The 22,914-nt window shown below is 39.3% G+C and overlaps 1 protein-coding gene across 12 annotated transcripts in view; it reads left to right on the top strand.

The window, feature by feature from the left end:
- ZNF215 (zinc finger protein 215) overlaps positions 1-22,914 on the top strand; it is a 219,763-nt gene that overhangs the window by 61,008 nt on the left and 135,841 nt on the right. The window lies entirely within an intron of this gene.

Below are 22,914 nucleotides of genomic sequence, written 5' to 3' on the forward strand. Positions count from 1 at the left end.
AAAATAAAACTGGATTTCTACCTAACATGACACAAGAAGGTAGACTCTAAATAGATTAAATAACTAAAAGTTAAAATAAAACAATGACATTATGCAAGAAAACATAAGGGAACATCTATCTTTCTGACCTAGAGGACAGAACCTCCAAAGCACAGACCATAATGAAACAGTTGATGAATTTGATTTCCTCAACATCTGAGATTTGTCTTCAGTGAAAAACATTTTAAACAAAGAATTTATGAATAAAAAAGGTAAATGAAGGAGATATTCACAGTATGTAGGACAAATAAGAAATAAGAAGTTCATATCAGGAATTGATAATGAATTCTAAAATTCAGGAAGAAAAGGAAGAAACCTCCAATAGAAAACATAAACAACCAGATGATATACAAGGGAATTTACAAAAATTAACCAAAAGTCCTCCAAGAATAGAAAGCAAAACTGAAATTCATTAGTATTAATGGTCTACAAATGGAAACAAGAAAGAGATATCTATTTACCTCTATTAGGCCGGCAGAAATTAGAAAGTCATATACTGTAAATTGTCGGCAAAAGCAGAAGAGAGAGGAACACGCATTTACATTTGGGAAAAAGGAGGTAGAGCCATTCTGGGAGGGAAATTGGTATCACTTGGTCACCTTATGCCTGTGCATACACTATGATATAACAATCATGCTAAATGATTGCTTTTCTATTGGCAATATAGGCAAATAGAGAGCCACATAATTTCTCACACAGAATATGGTACGGTCATATGGTATATTTCTGTAATGTGTGTGGTTCTGTACTTTGTGTTGGCAACACGTTGTGTGATTTGGATATCCTTCACTGGAGAAGAGATATGGCTAGCTGTGACCATGAAATGAAAATGCAAGAGATGTGCACCAAGGATATTGCACAGCAGTAGGGAGAAGGATTAGATGAACCCCTGGCATTGTAAATGATCTTAAAGACTCAGGGAAGTGAAAAGGTAAACAAAGAGGCATATAACACAGTATCATATATGTAGAGTGCTCATCCTGTCAAGTGCCCACCTCAGTGAAATTTACCTTTTAAAAAATGTTTTCATTAGCTTGGGCTATAGGAGTATTTCCCTATAGCCCTTTCATTAGAGGGCTATAGGAATAATTCCATTTTTATGTGGCCAAAGTCTTAACTTAATAGTTTAAAAGTCTCATCCTTTAAGACTGTCCTTTGTGAATTATTCCCACAAAAGGAAAGCTTTGACTTTATGTCCAGTAAATTAACAATTTTAATAGAAGAGCCCACCCAGACCCCTACTATCATGTTGATATTAAGACCCTGCTAACCAAATGAACTACACCGTCGAAGGTGAACATAGGGCATTAAAACAACCAAAATGAAACTATGAGCCCTGCAATTAAGCTTGTAGTACTCAGAAAGTTGGCATCCAGACACTCCAATATGTATTTCTTTTCATTTCTTGTCATTGCCATATATGTGAAAACACAAGTTTGATGACTTGCGAACCCCTGAGATATATCTGCTGATGCTATCTGGAATACCACTGGTGTAAGGTTTGAATGAAGGGTGCTAGCATGAGTTAGAGACTTCAGTCTGTGACCTCAAATAGAACACCGAGTGCCCTAGGATGTCTCAGAGGATGGAAAGGTAATCAGGTTGAGGGCTTCTCAAGCTCCAGGGAATGCCCTGTTTACATACTCTCAGGACCTCAGCTTTAAATAGATCCTTGAAGGAAAAATGCTCTCTGTTCAGGAGTGGGACCTAGGAGAATTGGAGTTTGTACCTGGAATTCAGTAAGGCAGAAAGGCTTGGGGTGGAGTCAGACTCCTAGGATGACTGGAGTGCAGCCCCGAGAGGCATTGCTTAGGAGCCAACCCACAACCCGTGCTGTCCTTCCAGACTGGATCTGGAGGCTGCAGACATCATTCCCTCCCACACTTGATCCTTGATCCTTCACCAGGGACCTGGCAGCACAGTTTCTGCCTCCTCTCTGCCCTCAGGTGAGAGTGGACAAGCTGGTGATGGGCCTCAGGCTGAAGGAATCTTGGTACCCGTTGGGGGTTGTGAGGTGGGCATGGCATTGGGAAAGGTAAATTTTGTCATTTGCTTTCTTGCACATCAATGTTGTTCCTTGCTAGCCACCCTGAGACAATTCTATTCCCACTCTTCTCCAGGACCCCAGCCCAAAAATGCTTTCCCAGACTTTCTTCTTCAGGGATGAGGCTCCTTCCAGAGAGATCACAGAGGTTGTGCTTCTTGCTGTTGAAAAGCAACTGCCTGATTCTTTCTTTGCCTCCTTGGTCAGGCCTTCAGCAGCATTGCTTGCCTCAGCTTGCATTTGTCCCACCCTCTCCCATTGAACAAGCAAGGGGCTAGAAGGAAACAGGAATCTTGCTTCAAGGAATTCCATCAAGAGCTCCTTGCTCTTGCGTCTTCTCCGGGTCTAGGAGATGTGAAGGAATCAGGACTGCGTGGTACAGCCTTCTAGGAAGGCAGCACTGCTGCCTCCAAGCCCCTGGTGAGTTAGGGCAGACAGTGGTGTGAGTCCAGTTACAGGCAGTGCTGGCCTTCTAGCCCTGAAGAGGATACTAGCGCCCACTACAGGTGCCCTCGGGCAAACATCCCATAGTGTGGTATCCTTCACATAAGGTCCCTTCACATGTGGGTTCCTACAACACCCAGCCTTGGTGAGTATCCAGTTGGCTCAGGATCCACTCTGGGACATTTTTGGGTGTTTTGAAAGAGATAGTGGCCATGAGGGTATGCAAATTAGAGTATGAAATACTTCAGTGAGTATATCTGTGGTGATGGATGTCTGTGTGTTTATATAAGATATTGTGAAGCTGAAAGTAAGTATATGTAACATGTGGTGTGCATATATGACAAGGAATAATGCCGTGTACATAATGTGAGTGTGTGAGACACAGTCCCTAAGAGAAGATGTCTGGAAAGGCCATACTAGTGACAATATTACTAGGGCCTCAGAGGATGAAAGATGCATTCCCTGTTCCTTCGATTTGAGGGCACAGCTATACTTTCAAATCTCTTCCTGTATTTCTTCCTTCTGCTTTTTCTCCACATCTCTAGATTTCTGTCCTCTCAGCTTAGCTTCTGTTCCCTGAATTCTTCTAATTTCTATTCTCTCTATTGTTTTTCCCACTCTGATTTTTTTCTTCTTCCTTTTTTCTCTAAATTCAATAACATAGCATCATTGTTTAATGAATTAGTAAAGTTGACAAATTTAAATGAATTCTTTAAGACTATGAAACAGTAATAGTCCCTGGCCTTCTTTGGAATGTAAGATACTACGTTTCATTTTATTTACCTCCTTTTCCATTGATTTTTATACTGCTCTGTTTCAAGGTTTTCCCAATCCACATATACACATATTTATGTAAATGTACATGTCCTACTTTTAAGGGACAGAGAATCATTCTTCAAATGTATTGTACAGTCTCTACATGATGCTAAATTTTTGTTGTGGTTAAGGGTTTATTCATTTGGTAAGGATATTCTTTTTTTTCATTGAAGTTCAATTTGCCAACATATAGCATAACACCAGTGCTCATCCCATCAAGTGCTCCCCTCAGTGCCTGTCACCCAGTCACCCCCACCCCCTGCCCACCTCCCTATCCACCACCCCTTCTTCATTTCCCAGAGTTAGGAGTCTCTTACGTTCAGTCTCCCTCTCTGATATTTCCCACTCATTTTTTTCTTTGTCCTTTATTCTCTTTCACTATTTTTTATATTCCCCAAATGAATGAGACCATATAATGTTTGTCCTTCTCCGATTGACTTATTTCACTCAGCATAATACCCTCCAGTTCCATCCACATTGAAGCAAATGGTGAATATTTGTCGTTTCCAATGGCTGAGTAATATTCCATTGTAAGGATATTCTTTAATGGAATTATCTCCAGAGGGACCAAAAGATACACAGCCCGCACATGCGCGCGCGCACACACACACACACACACACACACACACACACACAAAACCCCATATGTTGTTCATACCCAAACATGTTATTTTGCAACCCATTTTTTTAACTCAACAATCTGAACAACATCTTTCTATGGAAAATATAGATCTACTTACTTTTAATGACTTAAGGTTAGTGTATCATGATCACAGCAGCCATTTCTTTCAATGTAGTTGTCAGGCATTGTGCGAGCTAGTTTCCATTAAGTGCTTAATTTAATCTGTACATCCATACTATGAATTTGTGGTGTTATATCCATTTAACACTAGGAAACAGGAGGCATACAGGAGCTAAATCAACTGGCCAAGGCCAAAGAGCTAAGAAATAGAGGGAAAGAATTCAACCTATGTCTGTAAAATTCACACATCTCTACTGTTACCCATTTCTCTATATGGTATAGTATATTGTATAGGAAAATAATTTATTTTGTGCACCTACTGTTAGACTGTAAATTGTTTTATCCTGGTAACAATCCTATACATGAATATCCTTTGAAGCAAAGTTTTATGCATACTTATTTTGAAAATGTAAAATACTAAATATAGCATTGTTCAGAAACAAAAGGCAAATCCATTTTGTAAATTTTTACTACTTTCAGATTGCCTTCCAAAGAGATTTTATAAATGATACAGGCCTACATTTTCCATATCTGCCCTATTCTCAAAAATACAGTGGGTGATTTCAATCTATTTCACCTTTGCTAATCTAATGTGAGAGATACAATAGCTATTTTATTTTTGTTTCTCTATGTGAGGATGAACATTCTTTACAGAGTCAGTCTTGGGGCATTTGCATTTCTTCTTTGAATTGTGTGTTTAACATCCTGTTTGCATCATTTTCATCGCTATTCTTTTTATTCTTTTTAGAAGCTCTTTGATGTCCTAGTTTCCTATTTGTTGTTTATATGTTAAATATACATGTTCTTTATTTAACTGCTCATTTTACATTGTTTTTTAATAGACTATACCCACCTTAACTTAAGGGTTATGGTTTTCATGTCATCCTTAGAAGGTCCTTTCCCACAGAAAGATCACAGAAAGTATTCACTTACATTTTCTACTAGTAATAGTATGACGTCTTTGCTTTTGTTTTGTCTTACACTGAGATATTTAATCCATCTGGATTTGGGGAGAGATTAAGAATTGTTGCAAGAGTGTTTTGTTTCCAAACAGATAGCCAGATATCCTAACACCATTTTTAAGTAATACACCTGTCTCTATTAAGGTAGATGACACTTGTATCATTCATTTCCTTATATTCTTGATTTTGATTCTTGTCTACATTATTTCATTGACATTTTGGTTTTTGAGTGAATACAATACATATAAATTAATCAGATTTAACCATATATCTTAATGTGTCAGGTAGGTTAAATTTCCCACCCTCACCCCTACCACAGTGCTTTTCATTTCATTTTTTTCAAATATTTACTGTGAACAGTTTCACATGTATTCTTCTGGATAAACTTCAGAATTATCTTGTTAAATTTCCCATCAGAAATGTGTATGGATTTTGATTATAATTGCACTTGATTTTAGCGTGTTTCTGGGGAGTGCTTCTCAAAATATGGTCCATGAAATAATCACATCAAAATCATCAAGAATACTTGTTAGAAAGGCAGATTTCTTTGTTCCACCACCAACCTATTGAAAATCTCCAGAGCCCAGAAATATTTATTCTTGACAAACTCTCATGTGTATTTTCTGGTTTAGGATGGTTTGTTCTGAATATATCAGTGAGATCTGTCTGGTTCAATCTGTCATTGAAAAGCACTGATTCTTTGCTGATTTTTTGTTTGGGTGATCTATCCAAAGATCTATCATTCTTGGTCTCTTGTTTTTAAGACTATTTTATCTGATAGAAGTATTGCTACCATGGCTCTCTTAAACTTCCAATTGCATGATTAATGTTTTCCTATCTATTCACTTTCAATCTAATCTTCATGTATCTTTAGGTCTGAAATGAGTCTCTTGTAGGCAGCATATAGATGGGTCTAGTTGTTTTTTTTTTAATCCATTCTGTCCCCTGTGTCTTTTCATTAGAGTAATTAGTCCATTCACACTCAACGTACTTTTTGATAAATATGTATTTATGGCCGCTTTGTGGTTGTTTTGTAGTTTTTCTCTGATCCTTTCTTCTCTTTCCGTCTTTCATGGTTTGTTGGCCTTCTTTAGTGACACACTCAGATTCTTTTCTCTTTATTCTTTGCATATCTTATTACTGGTTTTTTGATTTGTGGTAACCATTTCATTTGTATGTAGCATCTCCTGCAAATACCAGTTTATATTAAGTTGACAGTTTTTTCTGCGTGGACCCATTCTTTATTCCAATCGGCCCCCCACGTGTACACACACGTCTCAGCTATATGGCATCATATTTTACAGCCTTTCATTTTGTGAGTCCCTTCACAATGATTTTTACAGATTTTTAAATTTGTGCTAGTTTTCTGTTTCCTATTCCTTGTATTCTCACTTATGGTCTTTACTTTCCACTCAAGCAGTCTCGGTTAATGTTTCTTGTAGAAGTGGTTCAGTGATCCTGAACTCTTTCAGTTTCTGTTTGTGTGAGAAACTCTTTATCTCCTATTCTGAATGATAACCTTGCTGGATATAGTATTCTTAGCTGCAGATTTTTCCCTTTCAGTACTTTGAATTTATCAGTCACTACCTCATGACCTGCAAAGTTTCTGCTGATATGCTGATAACCTTATGGGATATTCCCTGTAACCCTCTTCTTTTCTTTTGCTGTTTTTTCTTTCCTTTTGCCATTTTAATTACTATGTCTCTTGTCGTGGAGCTCCTTCAGTTGACTTTATTGGGGGATGTCTGTGTCTCCTGAATCTAGATTTCTGTTTCTTTCCCATAATATTGTAAGTTTTCAGCTATCACTTCTTCAGTAAATGCTCTGCCCTCTTTTCTCTCTCTTCCCCTTCTGGAATTCCAGAGTGCAACTGTTATTAGGCTCAATGGAGTCACTAAGTTCTCCATGTCTATTCCACTTTTTGATAATTTTTTTTACCACTTTCTCATCTTGATTAATTGCCATTACTCTGTTTTATTGCTGATTAATTCATTCCTCTCTCTTCTAGCCTGCTATTTATTCCATCAAATGTATTTTTATTTTCATTTTTTGTATTCTTTGTCTCTGATGGGTTTTTTCTTAAGCTTCTCGCTGATGTTCTCTATTCTTTTCTCAAGTTCAGTGAGTGTCTTTATGATCATTAGTTTAATTCTCAGTATCTATCAGATAAGTAGTATCTGTTTTGCTTAGATCTCTTGCTGTTGTTTGTCCTGTTCTTTCACTTGGGACCTATTCCTCTGTGTTTTCAGTTTGGCTTACTCTCTGTGTCTGTTTTGTGTTTTAGAAATGTAGCTGTATCTCTATATCTTTTGAAGGTAGTGACTTTATGAAGCCTGCAGTGCAGTGTCTGCCCTGCAGTTCAGTGTCTCCAGTTCTTCAGGACCTGGTGCTTCAGAAAGTGTCCTTTATCTGTGTTGTGTATGCCCTGCTGTTAGTCCTGGCCACTTCTCCCCTCAGTCCAGTAGTCTGCAGAGGCCTCTCTTTGGGTGTTGTGTGCAGTCTTTAGTCCCCAGTCAAGTGGGAACATTATAACAAAGTGATATGCTGGTCTCCTTGTGAAATGAGACCTGCAGCTGCCAAAACTGAGGTCCTACAAAATGTGGGGGTCAGGAGATGTGGTGTTGGTGGGGTTCGGGCTACTCTGGGGGAGGCTTCCCATGGAGCCAAGACTGAGGCAGGTGTGACTCTAATGATCACACTGCCATGTGTGAGTGTAAGTGTCAGCACTGTGCAGGTTCCTGCAGGTGACCTGTGTTTATGGTGGAAGTGAGAGGAAAAATGGTACCTGTCAGCTGCTGTGTTCCTAGAGGGGTCTCCCTGGGAGACTGTCTGTCTGTGGCATGCTTTGAGATGAATAAATAACTCTCCAACCTGCCTGCCCCAACACTTTTTCAAACAACTGGATACAACATACATGCTGTATCTTCCCTGGCTGTTTGTTGTGCTATCTCTTCAAGGGCTTCCTGGTCTCTCCTAGAGCCAAGTTTGCCAATATATTAAATTCTAGGCTGTCGTTGGAATTTAATGGTTCTGAGAACTCAAAAGATTGGATCCCCACTCCTTTCAAATCCAAATGACAATTGGCTTCATCTTTCCCAAGGAAGCTCCCTGGTGTGACTGTTTTTTGCCCTTCTCTGTACCAGTGGCTACCTCCTCACTTCCACAGTCCATTTCATTCCCAAAGTATGTCTTCACCCTTCCTATCTACTTCAGTGTGGCTTCTTTTATACATGAGGTTTGGAGTCTGTTCTGCAATCTTCAGGTCATTTTCTGGGTTATTAAATGATGTAAGTGTTATCTAGTTGTATCCATGGGATAAGGAGAGTTTAAGGTCTCTTCCTTTTCATTAGAATCTTTTATCCATTTACTTTTAATGGAATTATGAATACAATTGTGTTTAAGTCTACCATCTTGTTATTTGCTTTCCATTTTCTCCCATGTATTCCTTGTTCTTTTCGTCTCTCTTGCCTTCTGTTTGAGTACTTTTTATTATTCATTTTACATGTGCCATTTATTTTTTTCTATTCCTATCGTTTTATATACAGAGGGTTAGAATATTCATCACAGTTTTATTCCTAAGAACTGTCCTCTGAGAGGTAGCAACTCATTGCCAGGAGTTTTCAATGAAGCCCTTCCACTCTAGATGGCTGAAATTCCAAAATCTTGCTGCCTTACCTGGGCTTCCTAATAATTGCTTTTTGAGTGGCATGCCCTGTCTTACCCTCAGCCTGCCTGTCTTAATGAACAGCGAAAACCTGTTCAGATTCCTAAAGCCCCTTTACTGTTCATTTTCTTCCTTTCTGATGCTCTCTTTCACCGTTTCCAAATGTTTTGCCACTCATCAGTATGGATCTCTTTCTTCTCAGCTCAGCGAAGCCATCATGCTCTCCTTAAGTTTCAGCTCCATGGACCGTGATTCTGAGAATGCCTCTAGGCATAAAGTTAGTAGGACCATGGAACTCAGCTTATGTATTGCCTTGCTGTACAGGAAATCTTTCTGAATTAGCTTTTACGCAATGTCGGAATATACTTGTTCCATATTTTGTTTTATATTTGCTTTTAGCGAGAGGCCTGGTCCTATAGCAGTTACTTTATAAAGACTGAAATCAGATGCAATAATGTAACTTTAGTTTAGAGCATCCTCAACTAAGTGCTGTTTAGATTTTTCATGTTTATATTTTTCCATATTGACAATAGAGTGTGATTTATTAAAGAACAATATTAAAAAAACAAAAACATTAAAAAAGAAGAAAATAACCCACTCATATTCAAATACCCAGAATTGATCACTCCCAACATTTTGGAAATTATTTTTTCAGTCCTTTCTGTACATTCTGAAACATATTAACATTGGTCCCTAAGGCATAACAAAATCACGTGTGGTAAGTACCAGTAGAAGGTGATTGTCATGATTGTTATTAACGATATTGATTTTATCTGTAGGATATAGAGGAAATAGTAACGCTCAGGTAACAGCTAGATGATCAAATGAGGGGAAAAAGAAGGTGACAAACATTACATTACTGACAGTGCTGAGAACAGTTGTTACCTGTGGAATTTCAGAAATAATTGTGGGAAGGGTGCCTAGGTGGCTCAATTGGTTAAGTGTGTGACTTTGACTCAGGTCATGATCCTGAGTCCTGGGATAGAGCCTGGTTTTCAGCTCCTTGCTCTGTAGGTAATTTGGTTCTCCCTCTCCATCTCCCCCACTTCCTTGCTCATGCTCTCTCTCACTCTCTGTCACAAATACATAAATAAAATCTTTTTTAAAAAAATAATTGTGAAAGTGGACATGGTTCTTTGAATAGCTATATGCACTATGCTATACAGTACCTCTAGGACTTATTCGTTTTACATAACTGAAACATAGTATCCTTTTACTAATACCTAATTTGATTAATAATTGCCTCGTTCTCCAAGTCCCTGGCTATGACTGTACTGTTATCTTGCTTCTAGGAATTTGACTATTTTGCATAAGTGATATCATGTAGTATTTTTCCTTCTGTGTCTGGCTTATTTCACTTAGCTAAAGTCTCCAGGTTCATCCATGTTGTCACAAGTGGAAGAATTTCCTTCTTTTTATTAAAGGTGAATAATATTCTATTATGTGTACAGTCAACATTTTCTTGATCCATTTGTCAATGGACATTTAAATTGTTCCTATGTCTTGATTGTTATGAATCATGCTGCACTGAACATGGGCGTTCACATATTTCTCTGAGACCCTGATTTCAGTTCCCTTGAATATCTACCTAGAAGTGAGATTATTATATTATGTGATAGGTCTAGTCTTAATTTTTAAGAAACCTCCAAATCATTTTCCGTCGTAGCTATACCAATATACATTTCCACCAATGATGTATGAGGGTTTCCTTGTCTCCACTTTCTTTTTTTTTTAATTTATTTTTTATTGGTGTTCAATTTACCAACATACAGAATAAACCCCAGTGCCCGTCACCCATTCACTCCCACCCCCGCCCTCCTCCCCTTCTCTCACCCCTAGTTCGTTTCCCAGAGTTAGCAGTCTTTACGTTCTGTCTCCCTTTCTGATATTTCCCACACATTTCTTCTCCCTTCCCTTATATTCCCTTTCACTATTATTTATATTCCCCACATGAATGAGAACATATAATGTTTGTCCTTCTCCGACTGACTTACTTCACTCAGCATAATACCCTCCAGTTCCATCCACGTTGAAGCAAATGGTGGGTATTTGTCATTTCTAATGGCTGAGTAATATTCCATTGTATACATAAACCACATCTTCTGTATCCATTCATCTTTCGATGGACACCGAGGCTCCTTACACAGTTTGGCTATTGTGGACATTGCTGCTAGAAACATCGGGGTGCAGGTGTCCCGGCGTTTCATTGCATCTGAATCTTTGGGGTAAATCCCCAACAGTGCAATTGCTGGGTCGTAGGGCAGGTCTATTTTAACTCTTGAGGAACCTCCACACAGTTTTCCAGAGTGGCTGCACCAGTTCACATTCCCACCAACAGTGTAAGAGGGTTCCCTTTTCTCTGCATCCTCTCCAACATTTGTTGATTCCTGCCTTGTTAATTTGCCCCATTCTCACTGGTGTGAGGTGGTATCTCATTGTGGTTTTGGTTTGTATTTCCCTGATGGCAAGTGATGCAGAGCATTTTCTCATGTGCGTGTTGGCCATGTCTATGTCTTCGTCTGTGAGATTTCTGTTCATGTCTTTTGCCCATTTCATGATTGGATTGCACCAAAGAAACAAACAATCCAATCATGAAATGGGCAAAAGACATGAACAGAATTCCACTTTCTCCCAACACTAGTTACCTTTTGGGTTTTTGAAAAGACTTTTTTATAATAGCCATTTTAACGGGGTAATATAATATATTTCATTGTGGTTTTAATTTCACTTCCACAATGATTAGTGATGATGCACAACTTTTCATGTACCTATTGGCAATTTTATGTCTTCTCTTAAAAAAAAGGTTATTCATTTATCTTGTCAATTTAAAACATTGGATTATTTGCCCTTTGTCATTGAGGTGTATGAGTACCTTGTATATTTCAGATGTTAGCTCTCTATCAGATATGTGGTTGGTAATAATATGCTCCTATTTCATAGTTTGCCTTTTTATTTTGTTGATTATTTCCTTTGCAGAAGGAACTAAAAGCAGAATATTTTTAGTTAGTTTTTTTTTTAATCTCACTTTTCTAGTTTTTGCTTTTCTTGCGGGTGCTTTAAGTGTCAAAACCAAAATTACCACCAAATCTAGGGCCCAGATGTATTTCCTATGTTGCCTTCATGGAGTCATACTTCAGGTATTATGTTAAGTCTTTCATCCGGGGTTGATAGTTGTATATGACGTGAGATACAGGTCCAATTTCATTGTTTTCAATGTGGATATCCAGTTTTCCTGACACCATTTATTGGAGAGACTGCCATTTCCTCATTGTGTATTATTGGCACCCTCGCCACAGAAACCCAGCCTTGTGTAGGTTTATTTCTGATTCTTTATTATATTCCATTTGTCTATCAATTTTTAACCATTATTATTTAACATGATGAACATATTCTCTTGCAAATATTTTTCTGCAATTTAAAGTAGTTATCTAGAATAGATTCCTGTAATTAGATTTCTAAATTGGGATAATATTTGAGAATATTATATGAAAAAAATTTTTTAAAAGAGAATATTATATGATACTAGGCCTAGGGACTCAGAAACTCCTAATATTCTAGTCCTGGTCATTCCTCTCCTTAGAGTCCTACAAAAGAAACAAGAAATATGAAAAATAACAGACTGCTTTTTATTAATGGCACTGGTCCCTATTGTCACTGAAGTTCAGAACTCTGATAAGCCTCAGTTGAGGTGGTCTACTATAAAGTCTTTCAAAATCTTCAACCTCCCTTGCAGCTTGAGTGGGACATGGTCCAATGTATCAGTCTAGTTCCATGAAGAAGTGAGGAAATAGAACATGCAGGACCTTTTAAAGCCCAGTAACCCTAGTCAGTAGTAAATAGGGACCAACCTACATCCTAAAATGTCACAGATCAGATTTTTCCTCATGGGGAAGAAAAGATTAGTAAAAAAGGGAATCTTTCCCTCTCCATACTATTTAGAAAAATTGAGAACAAAATATACAAATATTTAAAGTTTAAGATATATTTGACAAGGTTATTTTCCAGACAGGTTAGACTGATTTTCCTACCCACTTGCATTGTACAAAACTGTCTTTTTTTCTGATACTTCATTTTAAAGTAAATTCTGACATTTATTATTTGTATGATTGGGGGAAGGTAACAGAACTTTTCTGTGCCTCAATTTTTTTTTGTCTGCAGAGTGAGATTAATAATGTCTAACTTATAATGTCATTGGAACAATGTAATTATATAAAAGCTTCATGCCTGGCATGTGTTAAATTTTCAATAAAATACAAGGTTACTATTTTGTGATGTGATTGTTTTGTTAAAATCCTAGTTAATTTCCCAGGGGGAAAATGTGTCTTTCATTGTTGTAGTTGTCCTTAATTAGTTATAATAATATCAAATATTCTTCTTATATTTAGCAGCTATTCACAGTTCCTCTGTGTGAGTAGTTCATGCTTTTAGCCCATTATTTTTTGGGCTCAACAATCTTTGTGGGGTCTTATATGTAATAATAATGTAATAAAGACATTAACTTTGGTCTGACATCTCAAATATTTTCCTCAGTTTGTAGTTTATCTTAATTTTATTCGTGATATATTATTTCACAAAAGCTTTTCATTTGATAATGTAAATTCTACCTGTTTTCTTTCATTTCTTTCATAGTCTCTTAGCTATTATGTCGTCTGACCCTGTCCAGATAGCACAGGAATTTTGACTTGTTTTTCCTTTTTTTTGGTGTTTTACTTTTACAATTTTACTCTTTAATCAAAATGGAACAATAATTAGTATATTAAGTGATGTCTCTATTTCTAAGCAAAGAAAAAATAGCTGTATTTTAAGAGGTCAAATTAAGTTTGAGGCCGGTTTCAAGAGGTCAAATTAAGTTTGAGGCCGGTTTCACATATTGAAGCATATGTTATAATTAAATATGTAGTATTTTGAACAGTTAGTGGTTCAGGTTTATACCTGGTAATAGTGGTAACAGTATGCACAGTCATTTTGTAACAATATGTGTACAGCTATTTAGTAAAATCCACACAAATTCCAATATCCTCATAGCAGAACTAGCCCAGAAGGCTTTAACAATGTCATAATCTATAAATGGCACTGGGAAGGGGAGATTTTGAAAAACAAAAATGAAGTTGACGAGCTCCCTGAAGGGCTGCAGCGCGCAGGGCTGGACCCAGAGCAGTTCGGAGGGGCTCAGGCGGCGGCTCCGTGGAGGGGGCTGCGGGGCGGGAGCACGAATCCAACAGCACAGAGCGGGAGCACAGGGCGCCGGGACACAGCCCAAGATCCGGCCTCCCCACGGGACAGGCAAAGGCCAGGAGGGCCCAGGACAGCAATGACGCTCCTGCCCTGAGCTGAGCAGATCAGCGGCCCCGCCCCAGAGCCTCCAGACCCTGCAGATGGAGAGCTCCGGAGTTACTGCGGGAGCTGACTCCAGGGCTCCAGAGCTGGCCCCGCCACTGCGGTTGTTCCTCCTGGGGCCTCACCGGGTAAACAACCCCCACTGAGCCCTGCACCAGGCAGCGGGCAGAGCAGCTCCCCCAAGCGCTAACACCTGAAAATCAGCACAGCAGGCCCCTCCCCCAGAAGACCAGCTAGACCGACAAGTTCCAGGGGAAGTCAGGGGACTTAAAGTATGCAAAAGCAAAAGATACACCCCCGTGGTTTTTTTTTTGTTTTGTTTTGTTTTGTTTGTTTTGCTTTTTGATTTCTGTTTGCTTCCCCCACCCTTTTTTCTTTCTCTTTCTCTTCTCTTTTTTTTCTTCCTTTTTTCTTTTTTCTTTTTCTCTTTTCTTTTTACTCTTTTCTTTCCTTCTTTCTCTCCTCTCTTATTCACCTTTTCCCAATACAACCTATTTTTGGCCACTCTGCACTGAGCAAAATGACTAGAAGGAAAACCTCACCTCAAAAGAAAGAATCAGAAACAGTCCTCTCTCCCACAGAGTTACAAAATCTGGATTACAATTCAATGTCAGAAAGCCAATTCAGAAGCACTATTATACAGCTACTGGTGGCTCTAGAAAAAAGCATAAAGGAATCAAGAGACTTCATGACTGCAGAATTTAGATCCAATCAGGCAGAAATTAAAAATCAATTGAATGAGATGCAATCCAAACTAGAAGTCCTAACGACGAGGGTTAACGAGGTGTAAGAACGACTGAGTGACATAGAAGACAAGTTGATAGCAAAGAGGGAAACTGAGGAAAAAAGAGACAAACAATTATGACCATGAAGATAGATTAAGGGAAATAAACGAAAGCCTGAGGAAGAAAAATCTACGTTTAATTGGGGTTCCCGAGGGCGCCGAACGGGACATAAATCCAGAATATGTATTTGAACAAATCATAGCTGAAAACTTTCCTAATCTGGAAAGGGAAACAGGCATTCAGATCCAGGAAATAGAGAGATCCCCCCCTCAAAATCAATAAAAACCGTTCAACGCCTCGATATTTAATAGTTAAGTTTGCAAATTCCAAAGATAAAGAGAAGATCCTTAAAGCAGCAAGAGACAAGAAATCCCTGACTTTTATGGGGAGGAGTGTTAGGGTAACAGCAGACCTCTCCACAGAGACCTGGCAGGCCAGAAAGGGCTGGCAGGATATATTCAGGGCCCTAAATGAGAAGAACATGCAACCAAGAATACTTTATCCAGCAAGGCTCTCATTCAAAATGGAAGGAGAGATAAAGAGCTTCCAAGACAGGCAGGAACTGAAAGAATATGTGACCTCCAAACCAGCTCTGCAAGAAATTTTAAGGGGGACTCTTAAAATTCCCCTTTAAGAAGAAGTTCAGTGGAACAATCCACAAAAACAAGGACTGAATAGTTATCATGATGACACTAAACTCATATCTGTCAATAGTAACTCTGAACGTGAACAGGCTTAATGACCCCATCAAAAGGCGCAGCGGTTTCAGACTGGATAAGAAAGCAGGACCCATCTATTTGCTGTCTACAAGAGACTCATTTTAGACAGAAGGACACCTACAGCCTGAAAATAAAAGGTTGGAGAACCATTTACCATTCTAATGGTCCTCAAAAGAAAGCAGGGGTAGCCATCCTTATATCAGATAAACTAAAATTTAACCCAAAGACTGTAGTGAGAGATGAAGAGGGACATTATCTCATACTTAAAGGATCTATCCAACAAGAGGACTTAACAATCCTCAATATATATGCCCCCAATGTGGGAGCCACCAAATATATCAATCACTTAATAACCAAAGTGAAGAAATACTTAGAAAATAATACACTTATACTTGGTGACTTCAATCTAACTCTTTCTATACTCGACAGGTCTTCTAAGCACAACATCTCCAAAGAAACAAGAGCTTTAAAATATACACTGGACCAGATGGATTTCACAGATATCTACAGAACTTTACATCCAAACTCAACTGAATACACATTCTTCTCAAGTGCACATGGAACTTTCTCCGGAATAGACCACATACTGGGTCACAAATCGGGTCTGAACCGATACCAAAAGATTGGGATCATCCATCCCTGCATATTCTCAGACCATAATGCCTTGAAATTAGAACTAAATCACAACAAGAAGTTTGGAAGGACCTCAAACACGTGGAGCTTAAGGACCATCCTGCTAAAAGATGAAAGGGTCAACCAGGAAATTAAGGAAGAATTAAAAAGATTCATGGAAACTAATGAGAATGAAGATAACTGTTCAAAATCTTTGGGATGCAGCAAAAGCAGTCCTAAGGGGGAAATACTTCGCAATACAAGCATCCATTCAAAAACTGGAAAGAACTCAAATACAAAAGCTAACCTTACACATAAAGGAGCTAGAGAAAAAACAGCAAATAGATCCTACACCCAGGAGAAGAAGGGAGTTATAAAGATTCGAGCAGAACTCAACGAAATCGAGACCAGAAGAACTGTGGAACAGATCAACAGAACCAGGAGTTGGTTCTTTGAAAGAATTAATAAGATAGATAAACCATTAGCCAGCCTTATTAAAAAGAAGAGAGAGAAGACTCAAATTAATAAAATCATGAATGAGAAAGGAGAGATCACTACCAACACCAAGGAAATACAAACGATTTTAAAAACAAACTATGAACAGCTATACGCCAATAAATTAGGCAATCTAGAAGAAATGGACGCATTCCTGGAAAGCCACAAACTACTAAAACTGAAACAGGAAGAAATAGAAAACCTGAACAGGCCAATAAGCAGGGAGGAAATTGAAGCAGTCATCAAAAACCTCCCAAGACACAAGAGTCCAGGGCCAGATGGCTTCCCAGAGGAATTTTATCAAACGTTTAAAGAAGAAACCATACCTATTCTCCTAAAGCTGTTTGGAAAGATAGAAAGAGATGGAGTACTTCCAAATTCAGTCTATGAGGCCAGCATCACCTTAATTCCAAAACCAGACAAAGACCCCACCAAAAAGGAGAATTACAGATCAATATCCCTGATGAACATGGATGCAAAAATTCTCAACAAGATACTTGCCAATAGGATCCAACAGTACATTAAGAAAATTAGTCACCATGACCAAGTAGGATTTATCCCGGGACACAAGGCTGGTTCAACACCCGTAAAACAATCAATGTGATTCATCATATCAGCAAGAGAAAAACCAAGAACCATAGGATCCTCTCATTAGATGCAGAGAAAGCATTTGACAAAATACAGCATCCATTCCTGATCAAAACTCTTCAGAGTGTAGGGATAGAGGGAACATTCCTCAACATCTTAAAAGCCATCTAGGAAAAGCCCACAGCAAATATCATTCTCTATGCGGAAGCACTGGTAGACTTTCCCCTAAGATCAGGAACAAGACAGGGATGTCCACTCTCACCACTGCTATTCACCATAGTACTGGAAGTCCTAGCCTCAGCAATCAGACAACAAAAAGACATTAAAGGCATTCAAATTGGCAAAGAAGAAGTCAAACTCTCCCTCTTCGCCGATGACATGATACTCTACATAGAAAACTCAAAAGTCTCCACCCCAAGGTTGCTAGAACTCATACAGCAATTCGGTAGTATGGCAGGATACAAAAATCAATGCCCAGAAATCAGTGGCATTTCTATACACTAACAATGAGACTGAAGAAAGAGAAATGAAGGAATCAATCCCATGTACAATTGCACCCAAAAGCATAAGATACCTAGGAATAAACCTAACCAAAGTTGTAAAGGATCTATACCCTCAAAACTATTGAACACTTCTGAAAGAAATTGAGGAAGACACAAAGAGATGGAAAAATATGCCATGCTCATGGATTGGCAGAATTAATATTGTGAAAATGTCAATGTTACCCAGGGCAATTTACACGTTTAAGGCAATCCCTATCAAAATACCATGGACTTTCTTCAGAGAGTTAGAACAAATTTTTTTAAGATTTGTGTGGAATCAGAAAAGACCCCGAATAGCCAGGGGAATTTTATAAAAGAAAACCATATCTGGGGGCATGACAATGCCAGATTTCAGGTTGTACTACAAAGCTGTGGTAACCAAGACAGTGTGCTACTGGCACAAAAACAGACACATAGATCAGTGGAACAGAATAGAGAACCCAGAAGTGGACCCTGAACTTTATGGTCAACTAATATTCGATAAAGGAGGAAAGACTATCCATTCTAAGAAAGACAGTCTCTTCAATAAATGGTGCTGAGAAAATTGGACATCCACATGCAGAAGAATGAAACTAGACCACTCTCTTTCACCATACACAAAGATAAACTCAAAATGGATGAAAGATCTAAATGTGAGACAAGATTCCATCAAAATCCTAGGGAAGAACACAGGCAACACCATTTAGAACTCAGGCACAGTAACTTCTTGCAAGATACATCCACGAAGGCAAAAGAAACAAAAGCAAAAATGAACTATTGGGACTTCATCAAGATAAGAAGCTTTTGCACAGCAAAGGATACAGTCAACAAAACTAAAAGACAACCTACAGAATGGGAGAAGAGATTTGCAAATGACGTATCAGATAAAGGGCTAGTTTCCAAGATCTATAAAGAACTTCTTAAGCTCAGCACCAAAGAAACAAACAATCCAATCATGAAATGGGCAAAAGACATGAACAGAAATCTCACAGACGAAGACATAGACATGGCCAACATACATATGAGAAAATGCTCTGCATCACTTGCCATCAGGGAAATACAAATCAAAACCACAATGAGATACCACCTCACACCAGTGAGAATGGGGAAAATTAACAAGGCAGGAAACCACAAATGTTGGAGAGGATGCGGAGAAAAAGGAACCCTCTTACACTGTTGGTGGGAATGTGAACTGGTGCAGCCACTGTGGAAAACTGTGGAGGTTCCTCAAAGAATTAAAAATATACCTGCCCTATGACCCAGCAATTGCACTGTTGGGGATTTACCCCAAAGATTCAGATGCAATGAAACGCCGGGACACCTGCACCCCAATGTTTATAGCAGCAATGGCCACAATAGCCAAACTGTGGAAGGAGCCTCGGTGTCCAACGAAAGATAAATGGATACAGAAGATGTGGTTTATGTATACAATGGAATATTACTCAGCCATTAGAAATGACAAATACCCACCATTTGCTTCAACGTGGATGGAACTGGAGAGTATTATGCTGAGTGAAGTAAGTCAGTCAGAGAAGGACAAACATTATATGTTCTCATTCATGTGGGGAATATAAATAATAGTGAAAGGGAATATAAGGGAAGGGAGAAGAAATGTGTGGGAAATATCAGAAAGGGAGACAGAACGAAACTCTGGGAAACGAACTAGGGGTGGTAGAAGGGGAGGAGGGCGGGGGGTGGGAGTGAATGGGTGACGGGCACTGGGGGTTATTCTGTATGTTAGTAAATTGAACACCAATAAAAAATAAATTAAAAAAATACAAAAATGAACAATAAAAAAAATTATGAACAGTTATACACCAATAAATTAGGCAATCTAGAAGAAATGGACTGCATTCCTGGAAAGCCACAAACTACCAAAACTGGAACAGGAAGAAATAGAAAACCTGAACAGGCCAATAAGCAGGGTGGAAATTGAAGCAGTCATCAAAAACCTCCCAAGACACAAAAGTCCAGGGCCAGATGGCTTCCCAGAGGAATTCTATCAAACGTTTAAAGAAGAAACCATACCTATTCTCCTAAAGCTGTTTGGAAAGATCGAAAGAGATGGAGTACTTCCAAATTCGTTCTATGAGGCCAGCATCACCTTAATTCCAAAACCAGACAAAGACCCCACCAAAAAGGAGAATTATAGACCAATATCCCTGATGAACATGGATGCAAAAATTCTCAACAAGATACTAGCCAATAGGATCCAACAGTACATTAAGAAAATTATTCACCATGACCAAGTAGGATTTATCCCGGGACACAAGGCTGGTTCAACACTCGTAAAACAATCAATGTGATTCATCATATCAGCAAGAGAAAAACCAAGAACCATAGGATCCTCTCATTAGATGCAGAGAAAGCATTTGACAAAATACAGCATCCATTCCTGATCAAAACTCTTCAGAGTGTAGGGATAGAGGGAACATTCCTCAGCATCTTAAAAGCCATCTAGGAAAAGCCCACAGCAAATATCATTCTCTCATGGGGAAGCACTGGTAGACTTTCCCCTAAGATCAGGAACAAGACAGGGATGTCCACTCTCACCACTGCTATTCACCATAGTACTGGAAGTCCTAGCCTCAGCAATCAGACAACAAAAAGACATTAAAGGCATTCAAATTGGCAAAGAAGAAGTCAAACTCTCCCTCTTCACCGATGCCATGATACTCTATATAGAAAACCCAAATGTCTCCACCCCAAGATTGCTAGAACTCATACAGCAATTTGGTAGCATGGCAGGATACAAAATCAATGCCCAGAAATCAATGGCATTTCTATACACTAACAATGAGACTGAAGAAAGAGAAATGAAGGAATCAATCCCATGTACAATTGCACCCAAAAGCATAAGATACCTAGGAATAAACCTAACCAAAGAGGTAAAGGATCTATACCCTCAAAACTATTAAACACTTGTGAAAGAAATTGAGGAAGACACAAAGAAATGGAAAAATATTCCATGCTCATGGATTGGCAGAATTAATATTGTGAAAATGTCAATGTTACCCAGGGCAATTTACATGTTTAATGCAATCCCTATCAAAATACCATGGACTTTCTTCAGAGAGAACAAATTATTTTAAGATTTGTGTGGAATCAGAAAAGACCTCGAATAGCCAGGGGAATTTTATAAAAGAAAACCATATCTGGGGGCATCACAATGCCAGATTTCAGGTTGTACTACAAAGCTGTGGTCATCAAGACAGTGTGGAACTGGCACAAAAACAGACACATAGATCAATGGAACAGAAAAGAGAACCCAGAAGTGGACCCTGAACTTTATGGTCAACTAATATTTGATAAAGGAGGAAAGACTATCCACTGGAAGAAAGACAGTCTCTTCAATAAATGGTGCTGGGAAAATTGGACATCCACATGCAGAAGAATGAAACTAGACCACTCTCTTTCACCATACACAAAGATAAACTCAAAATGGATGAAAGATCTAAATGTGAGACAAGATTCCATCAAAATCCTAGAGGAGAACTCGGCCACAGTAACTTCTTGCAAGATACATACATGAAGGCAAAAGAAACAAAAACAAACATGAACTATTGGGACTTAATCAAGATAAAAAGCTTTTGCACAGCAAAGGATACAGTCAACAAAACTAAAAGACAACCTACAGAATGGGAGAAGAGATTTGCAAATGACGTATCAGATAAAGGGCTAGTTTCCAAGATCTATAAGAACTTCTTAAACTCAACACCAAAGAAACAAACAATCCAATCATGAAATGGGCAAAAGACATGAAGAGAAATCTCACAGAGGAAGACATAGACATGGCCAACATGCACATGAGAAAATGCTCTGCATCACTGGCCACCAGGGAAATACAAACCAAAACCACAATGAGATACCACCTCACACCAGTGAGAATGGGGAAAATTATCAAGACAGGAAACCACAAATGTTGGAGAGGATGTGGAGAAAAGGGAACCCTCTTACACTGTTGGTGGGAATGTGAACTGGTGCAGCCACTCTGGAAAACTGTGTGGAGGTTCCTCAAAGAGTTAAAAATAGACCTGCCCTACGACCCAGCAATTGCACTGCTGGGGATTTACCCCAAAGATTCAGATGCAATGAAACGCCAGGACACCTGCACCCCGATGTTTATAGCAGCAATGTCCACAATAGCCAAACTGTGGAAGGGGCCTCGGTGTCCATCGAAAGATGAATTGATAAAGAAGCTGTGGTCTATGTATACAATGGAATATTACTGAGCCATTAGAAACGACAAATACCCACCATTTGCTTCAACGTGGATGGAACTGGAGGGTATTATGCTGAGTGAAGTAATCAATCGGAGTAGGACAAACATTTTATGTTCTCATTCATGTGGGGAATATAAATAATAGTGAAAGGGAATAGAAGGGAAGGGAGAAGAAATGGGTAGGAAATATCAGAAAGGGAGACAGAACATAAAGACTCCTAACTCTGTGAAACGAACTAGGGGTGGTGGAAGGGGAGGAGGGCGGGGGGTGGGGGTGAGTGGGTGACGGGCACTGAGGGGGGCACTTCACGGGATGAGCACTGGGTGTTATTCTGTATGTTGGCAAATTGAACACCAATAAAAAATAAGTTTATTATAAAAAAATTTTAAAAAAGGAAAAGGAGAAAGAGAAAGAAGGAAAGAAAAAAAGAAAAAAGGAAGCAGAAAGAGAAAAAAGAAAAAAGGGGGAGGCATACAAATCAAAAAGAAAAAGAGTAAATAAGCACACAAGGAGAGTATCTTCTGATTCTGTATACTTTAAGTCCCTTGACTTCCCTGGAACTTGTCTGTCTAGCTGGTCTTCTGGGGGAGGGGCCTGTTGTGCTGATTTTCAGGTGTTAGCACTTGAGGGAGCTGCTGTGCCCCTGCCTGGTGCAGGGCTCAGTGGGGGCTGTTTACCCCGTGAGGCCCCAGGAGGAACAACCGCAGTGGCGGGGCCAGCTCTGGAGCCCTGGAGTCAGCCCCCGCAGTAACTCTAGAGCTCTCCGTCTGCAGGGCCTGGAGGCTCCGGGGCGGGGCCGCTGATCTGCTCAGCTGGGGCAGGAGCGTCCTCGCTGTCCTGGGCCCTCCCGGCCTCTGCCTGTCCCGGGGGAGGCCAGATCCTGGGCTGTGTCCCGGCGCCCTGTGCTCCGGGTCTGCGCTGTT

Source organism: Canis lupus, chromosome 21 (genome assembly GCF_003254725.2).
Source record: "Canis lupus dingo isolate Sandy chromosome 21, ASM325472v2, whole genome shotgun sequence".
NCBI lineage: Eukaryota > Metazoa > Chordata > Mammalia > Carnivora > Canidae > Canis > Canis lupus.